Source organism: Staurois parvus, unplaced genomic scaffold (genome assembly GCF_062004578.1).
Source record: "Staurois parvus isolate SC_StPar_1 unplaced genomic scaffold, SC_StPar_1.0 ptg001483l, whole genome shotgun sequence".
NCBI lineage: Eukaryota > Metazoa > Chordata > Amphibia > Anura > Ranidae > Staurois > Staurois parvus.
Window position 1 is genome coordinate 9470 of NW_028319279.1, and position 21492 is coordinate 30961.

Sequence of the window (21492 nt, forward strand, 5' to 3'; positions counted from 1 at the left end):
CATCACTGGTGTCAGTGGGAGGAATAGTGCCCCATCACTGGTGTCAGTGGGAGGAATAGTGCCCCATCACTGGTGTCAGTGGGAGGAATAGTGGCCCATCATTGGTTTCAGTGGGAGGAATAGTGCCCCATCATTGGTGTCAGTGGGAGGAATAGTGCCCCATCATTGGTGTCAGTGGGAGGAATAGTGCCCCATCATTGGTGTCAGTAGGAGGAATAGTGCCCCATCATTGGTGTCAGTGGGAGGAATACAGCCCCATCATTGGTGTCAGTGGGAGGAATACAGCCCCACGTTGGTGTCAGTGAAAGGAATAGTTCCCCATTGTTGTCATTGAGAGGGCTAGTGCCAATTGTTGGTGTCCGTGAGAGGAAAAGAGCCCCACATTGGTGTCAGTGAGAGGAATAGATCCCCATTTTTGTCATTGAGAGGGCTAGTGCCACATCAAGCCCCCGTGACGTAGTTTGGAGATTGGAATGCATTAAAAAATGCATCCAAGTGAATCTGGTGTGAATGTGCCTTGTTTTCAGAAATGCACAGAAAAGCCTGTTTCAGCTTCAGGGTATGTACACCCGGATGTATATAGGCATAAAATACACCTAGCGTAAAAACCTCGAGGGGGCCACCCTGTCATAGAAGTGAATGGCTGTATATCCCTCGAGGGGGCCACCCTGTCATAGAAGTGAATGGCTGTATATCCCTGTACATTCACAAACATACGCTGTGAACAGGGCTGCTGCTAGGCTTCATGCACACGGGCAGCTGCTAAGCATTTTTTTGCCTAAACTCAACTGCATAAGACTGATGTGAATGTACAATATACTGTATATGTAAAGCACTCCGTACATTGAGTACCTGTAATAAATAAATACCACATGGATGGGGGGAGTTTGCTTTGAATATTAAAATGGATTGAATAGTGCTTTTGGTCTGTGGTGCTCAGATACAGTGTAGGTCTGTTTTTACCACTTGCCCTACAGAGGATTTACCCCCCTTCCTGACCAGGCCATTTTTTGCGATACGGCACTGCATTACTTTAACCACCTGCCGTCCGGCCGTTGTATATAAACGGCCAGACGGTGGCAGTGCAGGGTTGGGTGACTGTTTATAAACGGCCTCCCCGCCCCCTGCTTGTGCGCGCTCCCTGGGAGCGTGTAGCACCGCAATCCGGTGCCCACTGTGTCCTCCATACACAGTGGAACACCGATCGTCAGACGGGACCTCTGTGCGAGGTCCCGATCATGTGATCACTGATTGGCCAATCAGTGAGCACATGCAGAGTAGTAAGCAAGATGTCACTTGTGACATCATTGCTTGCTACGTGTGAAATCTGTGAATGATCACAGAGATCACATGGTACAGGGCTATTCACAACAGCCTTGTACCATGTGACAAGCTGTGACTAATCACAGCTCACACAGTATTTCTCAATGGCTGCAAGAATCCAGTCAGAGAGAAGGAGAAATGATTGCTTTCATAGCCTTTATAGGTGTAAAAGCAATCAGTGTAAAAAAAAAAAAAAAACCTTCATCATCCCCACAAGTAGTACAGTGTCACCATGGTGACACTGTACTGCTAGGGTGATAGTATGTAAAAAAAAAAAAACACAAATATAAAAAAAAATTTAAAAATTATAATTTTTGGTTATAGACTAATTTGCGTAATTTGTTTTTTTTTACTAAAAAGATAACAAAATAAATTTTGGCCAAGCTTTATGATGAAATAATATTTGCAAAATTTTATAAGAAAAAACACTCAAAATTTTTAGACTTTCATTTACATAGCAAAAAAAAAATAAAAATCCCAGTGGTGAATAAATACCACCAAAATAAAGCTTTATCTGTCTCAAAAAAAAATGCCAAAAAATTCATATGGGTACAGTGTTGCATGACCGCGCAATTTTCAAAGTGTGATAGTGCTGAAAGCTGGCCTGGACAGGAAAGGGGGGGGGGGGAGTGTTTGGACTGAAAGTGGTTCACTGACAATTGCGAGGTCATACAAAGCTGTAAATAAATGAAATATATGTCTTTTTTTACCACAAATATGGCTTTCTTTTGATGGTATTTGATCCTGTGCGTTTTTTATTCCTACCAATAGATGTATCCTTTTTTTCTGCGGTCTTTTACCCAGCCCAATGATATCACTGGTCCTTCCTCTTTTTCCTCATGGGTGGGCCTTCCTTCCCACGTAATGGTGTGTGAGTAGCACTCAGTGTGAGAATACTGTGAGCCTAGGCTGTATGCCGAGGTACCTCCAGAGAGTGGCTACACTTTATGCTCTCTAGGTGTCCTTATAGGACAGAAGTTGTCAAACAAATCGGATTTATTTCTTTGAGAAGGTGAGCAAAATCTTGGACAGAGGGGTGGCGGTGGCATACTTGGACAGAGGGGTGGCGGTGGATGTGGCATACTTGGACAGAGGGGTGGCGGTGGATGTGGCATAATTGGATTTTGCAAAAGTGTTTGACACAGTTCCCCACACACGGCTAATGTGTGAAGTAAAGTCTACAGGCTTGGAAAAATCAGTACGTAAATGGATAGAAAATGGGCTAACAGACCGAATTCGGAGAGTAGTGGTTAATGATTCATACTCTGAATGGTTTAGGGTTGTTAGTGGTGTACCCCAAGGTTCAGTGTTATGACCCTTACTTTTTAACCTCCCTGGCGGTAATCCCGAGTGTGGCTCGGGGTTAATTTTCAGTACCAAGAGCAGTAACCCCGAGCTACACTTGGGATTACACTGTAGTGTAATTTACCTTGTCCTGCGATCCCCCGCTGTCCTCCCACTGTGTCCTCCAGCCGATGCCAGCATCCGTCTTCTGGGTACCCTTCCATGCGAGCGTCGGGACGCAGAACTGGCGGGAGATTCAAAAAAGTAAAAAAAAGACACACAATGCACTGTAATCTGTTAGGATTACATTCCTGTATCAAACCATTTCCATAAATTTTGTCCCAAGTGCTTTGTCCTGTGCCCTGCCTGCATTTTTACTGTTCTTTCTGCCTGGAAACTGGAGAACATCCATGGCATCCAAAAAACGTCCCTTTAAGTCAAAAGCGGTTTTAGACCGGCTAGAGAACAGCGATAGTGATTTAGAATCACTTGCAGAATTGAACAATAGTAATTAGTGGGGAAATTCATCATCAGATACTGAAAGTGACAACAGCGACGATTCTGCGACTACGCTCAGTGATGTGCGAACTTGGTGCTCTATTTCACATTTCAGTGTTTTTGGTTTGATTACATTGAATTAAATTTATAAATTATATTATAATTTAATGTTTCAAACTTCATCATACCCAGGAAGTTTACTAGACTCTTGTTTGGACAGATTTAGGTGAGTTGTTCTTTGGAATTACAGGTCTACAATATAAAACAACACATTTCCATGCAAAACAATGTACCGCTTTGACAATCAGACCACCAGGGAGGTTACTATATTTATAAATGATATGGGGTCTGGGATTATAAATCCCATTTCAGTCTTTGCAGATGACACCAAGGTGTGCCGTGGAATAACGTCCTTACAGGATGTCTCCAATTTACAAGCCGACCTCAATGCTCTGTGTAATTGGGCAATTATGTGGCAAATGAGGTTTAATGTTGATAAATATAAGGTTCTGCACTTGGGAGGCTAATAATATACATGCATCATACATACTGGGGGGGGTACAACTGGGGGAATCAATGGTGGAGAAGGATCTGGGGGTTCTGGTAGATCACTTAATAATGACAGCAATGCCAAGCTGCGGGTTCTAAAGTGAGCAAAATCCTCTCTTCTATTAAAAGAGGTATAGACTCCAGAGAGAGAGATATCATTTCCCCCGGTACAAATCATTAGCAAGACCTCACCTGGAATACATAGTTCAGTTTTGGGCACCAATTCACAAAAAGAGCATTGGGGAACTGGAAAAAGTACAGAGAAGGACAACCAAACTGATAAGAGGCATGGAGGAGCTCAGCTATGAGGAAAGATTAGAGGAACTGAATTTATTCTCTCTTGAGAAGAGGTGATTAAGGGGGGATATGAGCCCCATGTATAACACATAAGGGGGATATGATATCCATGTATAATACATAAGGGGGGATATGAGCCCCATGTATAATACATAAGGGGGATATGATCTCCATGTATAATACATAAGGGGGGATATGATCTCCATGTATAATACATAAGGGGGATATGATCTCCATGTATAATACATAAGGGGGATATGATCTCCATGTATAATACATAAGGGGGGATATGATCTCCATGTATAATACATAAGGGGGGATATGATCACCATGTATAATACATAAGGGGGGATATGATCTCCATGTATAATACATAAGGGGGGATATGATCACCATGTATAATACATAAGGGGGGATATGATCACCATATATAATACATAAGGGGGGATATGATCTCCATGTATAATACATAAGGGGGGATATGATCTCCATGTATAATACATAAGGGGGGATATGATCTCCATGTATAATACATAAGGGGGGATATGATCTCCATGTATAATACATAAGGGGGGATATGATCTCCATGTATAATACATAAGGGGGATATGATCTCCATGTATAATACATAAGGGGGGATATGATCACCATGTATAATACATAAGGGGGGATATGATCTCCATGTATAATACATAAGGGGGGATATGATCACCATGTATAATACATAAGGGGGATATGATCTCCATGTATAATACATAAGGGGGGATATGATCACCATGTATAATACATAAGGGGGGATATGATCACCATGTATAATACATAAGGGGGGATATGATCACCATGTATAATACATAAGGGGGGATATGGTCAACATGTATAATACATAAGGGGGATATGATCAACATGTATAAATACATCAGTGGTTCATATAGTGAACTCGGTGTAGAGTTATTCACCCTGAGGTCATCACAGAGGACAAGGGGGCGCTCTTTACGTCTGGAGGAAAAGCGATTTAATCTCCAAATACAGAAATGTTTCTTCACAGTAAGAGCTGTGAAAATGTGGAATAGACTCCCTCAAGAGTTGGTTCTGGTCAGCTCAGTGGATTGCTTTAAAAAATGCCTGGGTTCTTTCCTAGACACACAGAATATAACTGAATACTAACATTTATAAGTAAAGTCGATCCAGAGAATATCCGATTGCCTCTCGAGGGATCAGGAAGGATTTTTTTCCCCATGCAGGAGTAAGTTGGATCATGCTTTGCTGGGTTTTTCTTTTTTTTTTGCTTTCTTCTGGATCAACTGTGGGTGTAGGATTATAACTTTTTTTTAATGGTTGAACTGGATGGACTTTTTTCTTTCTTTTTGTCTTTTTTCAGCCAGGCTAACTATGTAATTTACCCATTTGAGGACCATAGGCTTGTACTCCTTAGAGCAGGGCTTCTCAATTAGGATTCTGCCATTGCTGTGGATTGATATCCACCCAACTGTGGCTTCACTTTTTCCCATGCAGCTACTGCTAATAGTTCCAGTATAGTTCTGCAGGAGGCAGAATGAGAAGAGCAGGCTGCATGAGGTGCAGGGATACTGACTGGCAGCTGGCAAGTATAGGTGTGCGTGTGTAGGGGCGTATTTACCACAAGGAAAACAAAGCATTTGCCTAGAGCGGAATTTTTTTAGAGGGGCAGCACTGCCCCCTGGAAGAAGGGACATATGCGGCATGGGGACCACGTGGGATCTGAGAGAGGCTGTGAGCTGCTTGATGGTGCATGCACAGCCCAACTGTTGTTTCAGGGGATGTCCTGAGGTGTGAAGGTGAGTGTCTTTCTCTGTCGCCTGGGGGGGGGGTGTTAGTGGAAGGCTCTCAGAGGGGGGGGCATGGGTGTTGTTGATCACTGTCAGGCTCTCTCCGTGGGGGGGTCTGGTGTTGGTCGGTGTCAGGCTCTCTCTTTGCCGAGGAGGGGGGGGTCTGATTTTTATGTTGCCTAGGGCAGCGCAAAACCTAAATACACCACTGTGTGTGTGTTTGGACCAAGGAGAGCACATCGTCTATAGCTATGGGTTTCCTGAGGCCTTGTTTACTCTTGTGGTTAGAGGGTGGTAAAAACATGCAGTGGAGCCATGTTTTATTACTGCTCCCAGCCACTCTCCCAAAGGCAATGTTGCAAAGGCAGTGAACAGGGGCTTACACATGTGCTGCATTAAAAGCCAATATAAAAGGTGCAAATAGATGTAAAAAAGATGTTTGTTATACTGTATCTACATTTTTTTCTTATACAACTCCAATTTACGTCAGGGCTTCCACAAGGTCTTTAAATATATTCAAGGGTCTCTTAAGAGTAAAAAGGTTGAAAAGGCTGCCTTAGAGAATCACAGTGCTACATTTTTTTCAGAGATTTGATGAGTTCTCTTTTATCCCGGATTCACACTAATGGGAAACGCTGCAAATCCTGTGCATTTCCCGCACCGCATTGCAATCACATCACGTTCATGCAATCTGCTGCTGGTGTCAATGATAAACTAATCACACCCCGAAACAATGCAAAATGCGATGCGATTGCCATCCCATGGATGAGAACACCCATGCGATGCGATTCAGGTGTGGATTTATAAAAGGGTCCTGCACAAAATGTATGGCTCCTCCTCAGCCCTGCCCACTGGTTCTAGAATCTTCTCCAAGATTCTAGAGAAAGGGGAGGTATCAGGGAACTGACCTGCAGCGCCTCTCAGCCCTGACCTAAAATAACCCTCTTCTAGGGTTTCTTTGCTAAAAAAATCCTAATCTAGCTCCCCCTAGCTACTTAGGAGGGTGCTACAATTAGAAAGATTTATTGTCCATTACCAAGTACTGGGTGCCTACAAAGTTCTTCTATCAACCTTTAAATATCTGTGACTGTTCCTTTGCAACAAACAAAAGTAAATTTTGGTGCAGTTGCATTTTTTGTGTGTTGGACACATTGCTGATGTGTATTTCATTAATACTAATTTTATATGTCTGGCTTTTTGGATCCAGCTTAGGCCAATGTAAGTATATATATACCGTACCTGTGGGATCCCCATGAAAGCTGGAAATCACTGCAGTAGGCACCACTACTACACTCATCAATGTTTTGCACTGAGCGGCTGCTCTGCTGCACTGTGAACACAAGGGGTCACTTGCTTAGTACTGGCACTATTCTGGGAACACTTTGTATTCTATCAGCAAAATATTTTCTAATTGGACAAGGTGAGGGGCAGAGCAGTGATGTCAAAATCTCCTCCTCATCCAATCAGAGTTCAGTAAGTTCATAGTTCCTGAATTCAGTAAACACAGGTTCAGAGACTCAGAAGCTAGCAGCAATCACTGGTAGTGGTGCCGACTACAGTGTAGCTATGTAAAATATGTCATACCTGAAATTCAGCTTAAAATAATCAGCAAGTTCAGCTTACAATTAGGGGAGAGCAGAATGTCCACTCCAGAATCTCCAGGCACTATCTCACAGCTTATTTAAGTTGGGTAAGCAGGAGAAGGTCACTTCCAAAGTCTAAGGCTTCATGTACACTAGCCTACTCTGACCGGAGGCCACTGGGAAAGACAAATCGCAGTAAAAATGCGGTACTGCAGTTGCCGCGTTTTCCCAGGTCAGCGGTCAAAATGTTCCTACCCTGAACACCATTCTTTTGTGTTCAGGAGAGGGAGATTTACCCTCACCTATAGGCGGCAGCTCTTAAACGCTGCTAAAAGCCTATGTGTACATGAACACATAGGCTTTTATGGAGTTGAGTTTAGTAAATTTGGCAAAAAATGCCAAAAGCTCCTAAACTCGAGTTTAGAAGCTGCTTGTGTAGATGAAGCCTTACTCTTGTTTGAAAAGTACTGTTTCTTCAGGTATGGTTCCTTTTCTTTTATGGAACAGATTCTACCAGTACATTTTTAGCAACATTGTTACACTGAGTTTTCTTTTTCCCATGGTTGTAATACATTCTTGTTACAATGATTTCCCCTAGTGGCAAACTTGCAACATGTTGTTTCTTTTAATATTTCAGAACTCAGTGGTTTAGGTTTTCCAGAGTTTTTATTATTATTTTATACATTAGAGTAATTCATAATATAGAGGAATTTTTTTACATTAACGCAGTAATGAAAGTGAATTACCCTACTTAAATTTGCAGAAAAGCCTAACATTATTCTTCAAAACATTCCATCCCCCCTCCTACCTATCCTTATACCCCATGTAAAAAAGATCTCTGTACTTTTTTATTCATAATCTGGTCATATGATCCTGCAGCTCTGGCTTCCCTATGTAAGGAAACACTCGAAAACCGCTGTGAATTCCAGGCCCTGTGATGTCACCCATAGTCTCCCATTGGCCTCCCTCCTCTCTCTCCAGCCGCTCACTGATGCAGGGGAGCTGGAGGTGCAGGATCAAGTGCCTGGACCAGAGTGGATCAAAATTAGGCAAGTACACAGATCTTTTTTGTTTTTTTACACAGGATAGGTAGGAAGAATGGGGAGGGTTAGCATTTTTAAAAATAGTTAGTATTCAACTCTTCTAAACACTTAAAAGTATAACTAAAGGCAAAACTTTTTTTTATTAGTTTTGAATAGAATGGAAATGGATTAGAATGCTTGTCAGTTTTTATTACTATATGTGCCCCCGTTAAGGAGATTCACCCTATTTTTCCTGTTCACCATTATCATTGAAAGTAAAAAAATCCCAAATTTTGGGTTGTTCTCAGGATGATTGTAGCCGTATTAGTGCATTTGCGACAGAAACAATTACTGGGTGGGTTGTTCTCAGAAAACTAATAGTTTGGGAAATCTCCCAATGGAGACACTAGTTCTGGTGACTTTGGGGGTCCTGGGGGGCAAGGGATTCACGTAATTTGCAGGGATTTCCTCTCTCTTCCTGTTTGGCTGTGGGACAGGAAGTAAAGGAAAATCTCCAAAATAGGACACAGAAGGCAAAAAAAAAAAAAAAAATCTTACAGGGATTATAACACTCCCTTGCTTTATCCAAAAGGAAACCAAAAGTTTTGCCAACAGTTCTACTTTAACCACTTCAAGCCGGTGCTTCCCGGCCCTTTAAGGGGTTTCTGATGCCGGGAGGTGGGGTTTAGGGTCATGTGACTGCTGTGATTGGCTGTCATGGCAGTCACATGATCGGAAAGATCCCAATCACAAAGACAGCTCGGGACCTTTCCGTGGGACAACGACATGTGCTGAGAGCATGCAGGGAGCCAGGAGGCCTCATATTTGCGTACTGTCGGTGTAAAGAGGTTATGCCGGTTTCACATGTTCCCATTAATGTCTATTAGGCCTCTTGTTTGTGCCACATTTTCTGAAAGAGCACCAAAGATGTGTCATGCAGGAATGATAGTGTGCTTTCAGAAAACAAGGCAAAAACTCATGACCCAATAGAACTTGAGGAGACCTCAGCTTAAAAAAAAAACAAACCAACCAAACAAAAAAAAAAACACCACACAGGTAAAATGCTGCCAAAACACAGCACACCACTGTGAACCCAGCCCAACAGTACATGGCCTTTTTTATAAAATTAACAGGAACTGTGCATGCGTGGCCCAGCCAGGACACTTTTCATGAAAAGGCTGTGAGGCTCCAAGCAGACCACACAGTGAAGATCCAGAAGAATCTGAGACAGGTAATTGTAGGATTTTGTGGCTTACAATTTAACCACTTCAGCTCTTGTACCTGTTTTTCCCTTCAGGACCAAAGCAATTTGCACTATGGGCTTGTTTACTTGGCAACTGTAATTACTTATGACAACAAATACATTGTTTTATTCTTTTGGCAGTCTTTTGGGGTCCGTCGCTATTTTTTGCAAATTTTTTTAATTGCAGTTCTTTTTACATTCAGTTGTCAGTGGGGAACCCCGCTGACAGCTGCAACATTAAAGAATGTTTTTGCTGCTAAAATACCACATGACTTAATAATATAACTCATGCAGTATTTAAGTAGCTGAGCAGTATCTTATTGCATACTCGGATGTGGTAAGATACTGCTCAGTGAATTGTCCCGGTTCGAAGTTCGTGGTCAAATCTTCATTAGGTATGAAAATTTGACCGTGGACCAAACAGGAGGGTGTTCGGCCCATCACTAGTCATTTGCTTTTCAGATTGATTGATATTTTAAGACATTTCTGTATGCTATCTTTGAAAGGTGTTTGTAGGGTGTTTTATTAGAGAGATAAAATAGAGATTACTTTGACTTTATTGGGGGGGTTTTTGTTGTTTGTTTTAGTTCTTATACAGTGCTCAGCATAAATGATTACATCCCTTTTGAAAAGTAAGATTTTAATCAATATCTCAATGAACACAAGAACAATTTCCAAACTTTTGACAAAACTGAGTTTTATAGAACATTTGTTTAGCTAATTACATGAAATTGTTAATAACATAAATCGGATTACTAAATCTTCAGTTTTACTAAAATTAGTTTAGAACAATCTCTTTTTGAGTCTGGATGCTGGATGGAGAGTGGTACTCAACTTGTCTCTTCAGAATTCCCCATAGGTATTCGATTGGGTTCAGATCAGGAGACATACTTGGTCACTGAATCACTTTCACCCTGTTCTTCAGAAATGCAACAGTGGCCTTAGATGTGTGTTTTGGATCATTGTCATGTTGGAAAAGTGCACGACGACCAGGGGGAATGGAGTGATGACAGCATCTTCTCTTTCAACATAGAGCAGTACATCTGTGAATTCATGATACCATCAATGCAATGCAGCTCCCCGACACCAGCAGCACTCATGCAGCCCCACAGCAGGACACTGCCAGCACCATGTTACACTGTAGGCACCATGCATTTTTCTTTGTACTCCTCACATTGGCGACGCTGTACAGTTTTGAAGCTATCAATTCCAAGAACATTTATCTTGGTCTCATCACTCCAGAGTACAGAGTCCCAGTAGTCTTCTTTTTCAGCAAGGGCCGTGGCAAATTCTAGGTGGGCTTGTTGTGCATGGGCTTTAGGAGAAACTTCCTTTGTAGATGACACCCATGTATGCCATTCCTCTGCAGTGTTTTCCGTATTGTGTCACGGAAAACAATAACTTAAGTTTGGCTTTCTACTTCTTTAGCTAACTGCAGTGAACTTGCATGGCGTCAACCCTTCTCATCAGAAGATGCTCCTGTTGAGGTGTTGACGTCTGTGGATGGCCTGGATGTTTCTGTGGGATAGTTGTAGCTCCATTTTTGTTAAAGTTTTGAACCACTTTTCCTACAGTATTCTGACTGATAAGTAAAGATTTACTGATCTTCTTGTAGCCTTCACTTTTCTTGTGTAAAGAAATTATTTTCTTTCTCAGGCCATGTGACATTTCTCTTCCATGTTGTGCCATTGCCGACAGCATGAAATGGGAGGGGTTTTCTTTGTTAGGTAACGCCCTTTATAATCAACTGTTTGCTGGGCACCTATTTACTGAATAATTAGAATCACCTGTAGTTGAATTCTTGTTAATTAGGATTTTGTTGTCTTGCTCCTAAGACTTTTATTGGGGTATATTAAATTTTGCAACATGGTTTTGAATGAATTTGTTAGGAAAAATACATTTTTTTTTGTGTGTGCAAATTAATAAATCTAGTTTGCAGTCAATGGCCCGCATTTTGAGAGTTTAGTAGTATTGTGTTCCATAGAAAATGTTGATTCTGAAAAGGAAAGTAAAGTTTTTTTGACAACTCTCTTGAGGTGTACTCATATGTACTGTATATGTACATATATACAACTGCATGTATATATGTACCTATACATACAACTGCATGTATATATACATATATACATGCAGTTTTATATCCCCCTATGGCTAACATTGGCCATTTATTAATTTTATGCCTGCACTTTTGAGTCTTCTGGATGACCTCTTAAAGTGTTACTAGACCCAGGACCCTGTATTCACTCTTTCTGGTCTCCCACAGTACATAGAACATGGAAAGGCAATTATTTTATTAAATATAAACTGCTAAATACTTTTCTCATCAGCAGTTCTTGTGACTTCAGCTGAGCACTGGTCAAAGCTTGTAGGAGGAGTTTTCTTTCTGCTCTAGGAGGATGCAAACCCCCTGACCCTCTGTCTGGACAGTGCTGATTGGCCCTGTGTTGATCACATGCACACCCCCAAGAAAAAAAAACTCTGTAGCAATACACACCAAACTGAGCATGTGCATGTGGCTACAGGTTTAGTCTGTCTTGTCAGGTGGACATCTGAACAAGAGGAGGGGCTTTTTTACACAATGCAGAGGATTAACCCCTTAGCAGGGGCGGACTGACCATTTGGAAACTCGGGCACTGCCCGAGGGCCCGGGGTCAGTAGGGGGCCCCATGAGATGCCCCTGGTACCTTTTTCATAGGCTTTTTTGAGTTTGGGCAAGGACACAGGGGCCCCATGATCCCCTATTGCCCGGGGGCCCCATGAGTTGTCAGTCTGCCCCTGCCCCTTAGGTTCCACTATTATTATTAATATCATCTTTTGACACTGTATCATGCGAGTACAGCAGGCATCTAATGTAATGATGGCACTTGACCCCTGACATGGTTTGTGAAGCAGACTGCACCCCTGTGGTGGAACAATTGGAGGGGCCAGTGTGGTGGTATGGGTGTATATATACAAAAAAAATAAACTTGTGTGCTACCACTTTAATTACTACCACCACCAACCAAAATGAAATAAGCAAATACGCCTCGTGTTGCTCTGCTGCTGGTGTCAGAAAGTATATGCCCATATATAAACATACAATACTCCTTCCTAATTAAATTAAATCACCCAAATATTGTGTGAAAATGTGAAAAATAATATTAAAATCTTCAGTCAACCCTTGTGATTACACATATATAATAATAGTGCACATGCAATATTTAGTCCATTCAAGTGCCTTCAATATATCTCCATTTTACTTGATGATATTGTAAAATATACTGACAAGTGTTTCTTTAAAAAAAAACAACACAAAGTGAACTGATCCCACAAACCCAGTGCTGTAAGGTAAAGACTCCTTTACACTGTATGTACCACCAACGTGATTATAGGTGTGCTCTCACTTTATCTCTTGACCCATACAGCCCTGGCCAAAAGATTTGAGAATGACACAAATATTAATTTACCAGCAAGGCTGTCATCATTGCTTTGCACAAAAAGGGATTCACAGGCAAGGATATTGCTGCTACTAAGATTGCAGCTAAATCAACCATTTATCTGATCATCAAGAACTTCAAGGAGAGAGGTTCAATTGTTGTGAAGAAGGCTTCTAGGCACCCAAGAAAGTCCAGCAAGCGTCAGGACTGTCTCCTAAAGTTGATTCAGTTGCAGGATTGGGGCAGCACCAGTGCAGATCTTGCTCAGGAATGGAATCAGGCTGGTGTGAGTGCATCTGCATGAGCAGTGAGGCAAAACTTTTGGAGGATGGCCTGGTGTCAAGAAGGGCAGCAAAAAAGCCACTCTCTCCTGCAAAAACATCAAACAACAAACTGATATTCAGCAAAAGGTACAGGGATTGGACTGCTGAGGACTGGGGTAAAGTCATTTTCTCTGATGAATTCCCTTTCCAATTGTTTATGGCATCCAGAAAAAACCTTGTCCGGAGAAGAAAAGGTGAACACTACCATCAGTCCTGTGTCATGCCAACAATAAAGCATCCTGAGATCATGAGCTATTTTGGAACCATTGGTGTTGATCTGATCTTTTCAAGCAATTGATTTGCACTTTATTGCTATGGACTATTCATTTAAGCACTTTACTTTCTCACAGGATTATGTAATTTAATAAGAAAGATCTGTTTATTGTTTTAATATTGTATATATGTTGATGTGTTGTTTTTAGATAGCAGCGCTACATCATAATTTTTTCATCATTGTAACAGTTGGCGCAGGAGTTTTTCATTATTTTATTTTATCCTGAGAACATTCATATGTTGAGTTGCTTCTCAGCCAAGGGAGTGGGATCACACACAATTTTTCAAGAGAGTGGGAACACAGCCATGAATAAAGAATGGTACAAAAACATTCTCTGAAAACAACTTCTCCCAACCATCCAAGAACAGTTTGGTGATGAACAATGCCTTTTCCAGCATGATGGAGCACCTTGCCATAAGGCAAAAGTGATAACTAAGTGGCTTGGGGAATAAAACATCAAAATATTGGGTCTATGGCCAGGAAACTCCCCAGATCTTAATCCCATTGAGAACTTGTGGTCAATCCTCAAGAGGTGGATGAACAAAAAACACCCTACAAATTCTGACAAACACCAAACATTGATTATGCAAGAATGGGCTGCCATCAGTCAGGATGTGGCCCAGAATTTGATTGACAGCATGCCAGGGCGAATTGCAGAGGTCTTTAACCATTTCAATACCGGGCAATTTTACACCTTCCTGCCCAGGCCAGCTTTCAGGTTTCAGCGCTCTCACACTTTGAATGACAATTGCGCGGTCATACAACATTGTACCCAAACTAAAATTTTAGCATTTTCTTCACACAACTAGAGCTTTCTTTTGGTGGTATTTAATCACCGCTGGGGTTTTTATTTTTTGCTAAATTAACAAAGACCAAAAATTTTGAAAAAAAAAAAAGTTTTTCTTTGTTTCTGTTATAAAAGTTTGCAAATAAATAATTTTTCTTCATAAATGTAGGCCGAGATGTATTCTGCTACATGTCTTTGGTGAAAATAACCCAAATTAGGATGTATTATTTAGTTTGTAGGAAGGTTATAGAGTTCACAAACTATGGTATAGATCTGATTATTGATCAATCCTGAAGTACTGACAGCCAATCTAAGTTCTTGAGGTCCAAGAATGTCAGAACAGTACAGATATCCCCCAAATGACCCCTTTTTGCAGAGTAGACAGTCCGACGTACTTCATAAGAGGCATGGCAAGTTTTTGAAGTTGTATTTTTTTGTCATAATTTTTCGGAAAATTAAAAAAATTAGTTTCACTATTGTTTTTTTACATATTGTCACCAGTGCAGTACAGCATCAGCATATAACTGGCATGGCAGTGATCAGGGACACTGACTGGTGACAGTATGAAAAAAATATATATTTTTTTTTCATTTTTTTTATTTTTTTTTTATTATTTTTTATTAAAAAATTTTTTTTTTTTAAGATTTTTTTTTCATATTTCACTATGACCAAAGTAGTTACCATAGTAACATTGTACTACTTTGGGGAAGTGATCAGTATTTTTTTTTTTTTTTTTTACACAATTTGCTTATAGCAAAGAATTACTTTGCTATAAGCAAGCAGTTACCTGAATGACATCAACTCATTTTTTTTTTTTTTGTGCTTAGCTGTGATTTGGCCACAGCTAATCACATGACATGTGCACATGATTAGCTGTGACTATTCACAGTTAGACACTAGTATACAATGGATGGCATGAATGAAGCCATCCATTGTATACAACTGTCATGTGACCTGCTGTGATTGGTCACAGCAGGTCACATGGTACCAGCAACGGGTCCAATACTCAGATCTGTCATCAGCCGTGTCCGAGGTACACGGCTGGTGACAGATCGCGCCACTGCGCCACTCTGCAGGAGCGCAATCTGTGCATGTGCGGGAGGTCGCCATATGGCGTCCACCCGAAACGCTGATGACATTTGCCGGCCGCCTTTCGGCCATAGGGCGGGCGGCAAATGGTTAAAAAGAAGGGTCAACACTGCAAATATTGACTCTTTGTATAAACCTAATGTAATTGTCAATAAAAGGACGCCACTAGGCAAAACATATGTAGAAGCTTGATTCCGGGTTCTGGTGACGTCACATCAGTCTCAACGAAAGCAAGGTTTGGAACGCACGTCGCCCATTTTTGGATCACACAGGTTATATAGACTGGTGTGGTTATTAGGGCACCTTTGCATGTGAGTGCGCAACTGTTTGTTTGTTTTTACAAAATGCTGCACTTAGAATGCATAAAATCTTTTGATTTACTTGAGTTGCCTGGAACATCCCTTTAATGGTAAGGAGAGCCTGATTCAGAGAGTTTATCCATTGTCGATGTGCCTGGAGACATAGGATCATTCATTTGGGGCCATTATCAGTGATATGCCGTTGATTGGGAGGAACATCCTAGGAAAGCCAGAGACAGACCTTCCTGTATACATCATTATAATGCACTATTGACCACCTTAACTGGGGTCAAAGTCTGGTGAGTGAGCAATTCACTTATTTTCATCTGCGCGGGGTGAAAGCACACAGATTCCTGGTTTAGAGCAATGTATTTTTGAAAGGACTGTTACTTTAACATTGTGACTCACTTCATGATTATTATTAATTAAGGTTCATTATTGTTCAGTTAACACTGGGAGTATGTAGCATTGGACCCAGTTTTAAATACTATTTTGTTGTAAAATATAGAAAGATGTATTGATTATATGTTTTATGGTTGCACAGTGCCTACCTATTCACGATTGTATATGTTTAAGTGTAACTTCATTTTTTAGGGGCAGCTGTTAATTCACATTGTTGGCACAGCGTGGGCACGATTTTATTAATTAACACAATGACACTAGGCACCACAATAATATTTCAAATTGTATTTCTTTTATCTGTATCAATATTTCATTTATTGGGAAAATAGATTAAAAGTAATTAAAAAATAGAGAACATGTTGTAATACAAATGCTACACCCAGGCTGGATCCATCAGAAACCTTTTCATTAGTAGACAGTCACAGGGAGAAAATAGAGAGACAGTTACATCAGCAGGACATTTTAGAAGCTTTGCTTAATTCAAGGATTACATAGCTGTTTAGCCTCCCTGTGAAAATTCCACTCAGCCCCCTCCACCCCACCCTCCCTCACTTTAAATGGTAACATGTTAATTGTAATGTTAAATAAACATTTGCAAGTAGCAATGATGCTAGATGGCAGGTCTTTGACATTTTTGGCTTTGAGCTTCTAATATATATATATATATATATATATATATATATATATATATTCATCTGTAATCTATACAATGTGGGAGGCTAAGGCTGTTGAATTTCTTAAGATCTAGAGTTCTGGTCTACCCTGTAACATGTTGAGTGGGTGTCACTCTAAGGGAGCCCGGGGCTACCAGGTTGTCCTAAGGCATAATGAAAAGGCTCATGTCAGAAACAGAACAGGTCAAAACCCCCATGCCAATCAGTAGTGAGATTGCGCTGTGAATAGACAGTATAGAGCAGCCTGGACAAAAAAGTGAGACAGTCTTTTTGCTCAATTATTATCCATTTTTATACAGCTTTATTGCCCTTACATATCTATAGTTTTCTCTATGTTGAATTTTGTCACTTGAATATTATTTTTATCTCGTGATTTCTTGTAATATTTAGCAGCACAGGTTTGCGACCGGCCATGACAGAGTTAAAAAAAATCTGAAAACTTGAATATTGAAAATTCTTCCCAACACCATGCCATGATGGCTTAAAATATAGGAGCAAATGGTTTAAATGGGGCTGGTTAGCTCTCCAAGCACCAAACCGTCCTCTCTTCACAGCACGGGCATGGGACCGGCCATGGCAGAGTTTTAAAACAATCAGAAAACTTGAATATTGAAAATTCTTCCCAAAACCCCGCCATGATGGCTTAAAATATAGGGGCAAATGGTTTATATGGGGCTGGTTAGCTCTCCCAGCACCCACCCCTCCTCTTTTTTCTGCACGGGCTTGGGACCAGCCATAGCAGAGTTAATAAATTTGAAAACTTGAGGATTGAAAATTCTTCCTAAAACCCCACCATGATGGCTTAAAATATAGGGGCAAATGGTTTCTATGGGGCTGGTTACCTCTCCCAGCACCCAACCCTCCTCTTTTTGCAGCACGGCGTGGGACCAGCCATGGCAGAGCTAAAAAATAATGTGAAAACTTGAAGATTGAAAATTGTTTCCAACACCCCACAAAAATTGTTTCTACAATGCTGGTTGGCTCTGCCAGCACTCAACCCTCCTCTTTTCACAGCACGGGTTAAAAAAAGTCTAAAAACTTGAAGATTGAAAAATCCTCCCAACACCCCACCATGATGGCATAAAATATAGGGGCAAATGGTTTCTACAAGGCTAATTAGCAAACTGCATAGGTGTGAACCTAGCCTTAGGAAATATGGAGGTTACCATTTCTAGCTTCTGTTCTGCAAATGCTGGTCCAGGGATGTCTATCAGGGAGGACAGTTAGTAGAATGTTAAAGAAGTGTTAGACTATGTGGCAGAAAGTAGTTATGGCTTAATTTTTTTAAGTGTGTGGACTAAAACAGGGGTTTACAGTAAAAAAAACAAATGAGGCATTGAAGAAGCATAAAAAGTTGTGCGGTGCAATTATCGATTAAGGCAGACACCAAAAATCAGTACCAGGATGCAAAAGAAATGATACTGTGTATGCTTTGTCCATGCACACATTAATATATACTGTGCAACCGCAATCAACTACACCCCACCCCCACCACCACCTTCCCCACCCTATCCCACCTTAATGTGTTCATAGAATTCCCAGTTTTCCATTCATGCTGTACTTTGGCAATATGTTTATTGTAATGTTAATAAAGCAATTGCAATTAGCAATATTGACTCTAGATGGCAGAGTTTTGTCATCATTTGGTGTTGAAGTTTTAGTATCTCTTTGTAAACTGTTTCCATAGCTGGGCGCGGTGGCGTGCGTCTGTAATCCCAGCTACTTGGCAGGCTGAGGCTGTCGGATTGCTTGAGTCCAGGAGTTCTGGTCTACTCTGTGCTATGTTGAGTGGGTGTCCACGCTAAGGTTGGTATCAATATGGTGGCTCTAGGGGAGCCGGGGGCTACCAGGTTGTCCTAAGGAGGGGTGAACCGGCCCAGGTCAGAAATGGAGCAGGTCAAAACCCCCATGCCGATCAGTAGTGGGATTGCACCTGTGAATAGCCAGTGTAGAGCAGCCTGGATGATACAGTCTTTTTTTTTTTCCTTTTACACCTTTAATGTATTTTTTTAACATACAGTAAATATGATATATTGAAGATTTCTATAACATTAGATCATCTTTAAGATGCATTTAAAAAAGCACAAAATAAAACAGTCCCCATATTACATAGTAATGCATGATGGAACAGCGATCCGAGAATTTATCCCAGAATTCATGAGAGGTAAACGATTCTGCCAATATTCCAGCATTGCTGGGTCTTATCTGCCAAGTTCCCCGGTTATGCTGATGATCAGCTCTAATGAAGTGCCTGAATGACATTTATCAGACAAATTGCTGACAGTATAAGACACCTAACTAGTACCAATCAGAGTGCCAAAGCATTGGTGAGATGTTTTGTGTGCATAGTTGACCCCCGCCATCACAATATTGTACAACCCTCTGCTACATATTTGTATGAATGTAGCTTTGTGCTTACAACTGTTTTTCAATTAAAGGAAAACTTTCCTTAGTTTAGGTTCACACCTATGCGTTTTCTGATGCATTTTGCAGAAACACACAGCATTCCGTTTAGCATGATTTCCTATAGGACAGGTTCACATCTCCGCATTTTTACCCGGTGCACATTTTGGAAATGGTCTGAGACTTTTTTCAATGGCGACGCTGCAAAAAAGTATGTAGTGCATTTTTTATGCATTTTGTGTTTTAATCTGCCCAGCAAAAAGTTGGGGGGAAAAAACGCAAAACGCATAAAAAACACATGTGCAAAAATGCAAAACACACCGCAAGAAACACTGCAGAAATAGATCAAACACCAAATGCATAGGTGTGAACCTAACCTTAGGAAATATGGAGGTTACCATTCCTAGCTTCTGTTCTGCAAATGCTGGTTCAGAGATGTCTATCAGGGAGGACAGTTTGTAGAATGATAAAGAAGTGCTAGACTATGTGGCAGAAAATAGTTATGGCTTAATTTTTTGAAGGGTATGGACTAAAAAAGGGGTTAACAGAAAAAAAAAAAAAAGGAAAAAGTAGACATTGAAGAAGCATAAGCATTGAATAAGGCAGATGCCAAAAACCAGTACCAGGATACAAAAGAAATTATACTGTGTATGCTTTGTCCATGCACACATTAATATATATCAACTACACCCCACCCCCCACCACCTTTCCCACCCTATCGCACCTTAATGTGTTGATAGAATTCCCAGTATTCCATTCATGCTGTACTTTGGCAATATGTTTATTGTAATGTTAATAAAGCAATTGCAATTATCAATATTGACTCTAGATGGCAGAGTTTTGTCATCATTTGGTGTTGAAGTTTTAGTATCTCTTTGTAAGCAATTTCCATTGCCGGGTGCGGTGGTGTGCGTCTGTAATCCCAGCTACTTGGGAGGCTGAGGCTGTCGGATTGCTTGAGTCCAGGAGTTCTGCTGTGCTATGTTGAGTGGGTGTCCACACTAAGGTTGGTATCAATATGGTGGCTCTAGGGGAGCCTGGGGCTACCAGGTTGTCCTAAGGAAGGGTGAACAGATCAGAAATGGAGCAGTTCAAAACCCCCGTGCCAATCATTAGTGGGATTGCGCCTGTGAGTAGTCAGTGTAGAGCAGCCTAGACAATACAGTTGGACACAGCCTTACATTTTCTTACACCTTTAATGTATCTTTTTTAATATACAGTAAATATATGTCACAGTCCCCCCTCCCTCTCTTCCCCCCCCCCCCTTCCCCATTGCATATACCTGTGCCCGCACGTAGCCCACATAAAGTGGTGTGATGGGTGCCAAGGAGCTGCTTCCTGCCACAAGGATCACACCTTTCCTCCGCAGGGCGCTGAGGAGTCTGCCGCCCCACTGTGCCTGTGTGTGGATTCTCTACATGCAGGCCGCCTAGGTGTCTCCGTGTGCCCCCTTCTCCGTGTCAGTGGTAAAAACGCTAAGTTTCAGAATGATGCAGGACCCCTTCATTAGTTATCACAGATTATCAATGCTGCAATCAATTGTAAAAGTCACCAATGTAAAATATTACAAAGAATAACTAAACAAATCAATAAATAGTCTAAGTGGTCAGTTTCAGTCCCAGCGGTTGTAAAGCTGTGTAGGTGAAAAAGTCTGTGTCTCACTGTATTGTCCAGGCTGCACTACACTGGCTACATCTCAAGAATTCTGGGATAAATTCTCGGATCACTGTTCCATCATGCATTACTATGTAATATCGGGTTTGTTTTATTTTGTGCTTTTTTAAATGCAACTAAAAAATGATCTAATGTTATAGAAATCTTCAACATATCATATTTACTGTATATTAAAAAAATATACATTAAAGGTGTAAAATAAGTAAGACTGTGTCCCACTGTATCATCCAGGCTGCTCTACACTGGCTATTTACAGGTGCAATCCCACTACTGATCAGCACAGGGGTTTTGACCTGCTTCTGATCTGATCTGGGCCAGTTCACCCTTCCTTAGGACAAACTGGTAGCCCCAGGATCTCCTAGAGCCACCATATTGATACCAACCTTAGTGTGGACACCCATTCAACATAGCACAGAGTAGACCAGAACTCCTGAACTCAAGCAATCTAACATCCTCAGCCTCCCAAGTAGCTGGGATTACATATGCACGCCACCGCACCCAGCGATGGGGATGGTTCACAAAGAGATACTAAAACTTCAATACCAAA

The 21492-nt window shown here is 41.1% G+C and overlaps 3 non-coding genes across 3 annotated transcripts; 2 read left to right on the top strand and 1 right to left on the bottom strand.

Moving 5' to 3' along the window:
• Window positions 1-18554: 18554 nt before the first annotated feature.
• Window positions 18555-18845, top strand: LOC149435586 (signal recognition particle RNA). Its single transcript, XR_016308441.1, has one exon.
• Window positions 18846-20164: 1319 nt separating this feature from the next.
• LOC149435587 (signal recognition particle RNA) lies at window positions 20165-20452 on the top strand. Its single transcript, XR_016308391.1, has one exon.
• A 695-nt stretch (window positions 20453-21147) lies between these two features.
• On the bottom strand, window positions 21148-21448 carry LOC149435588 (signal recognition particle RNA). Its single transcript, XR_016308386.1, has one exon.
• Between the last annotated feature and the right edge of the window lie 44 nt (window positions 21449-21492).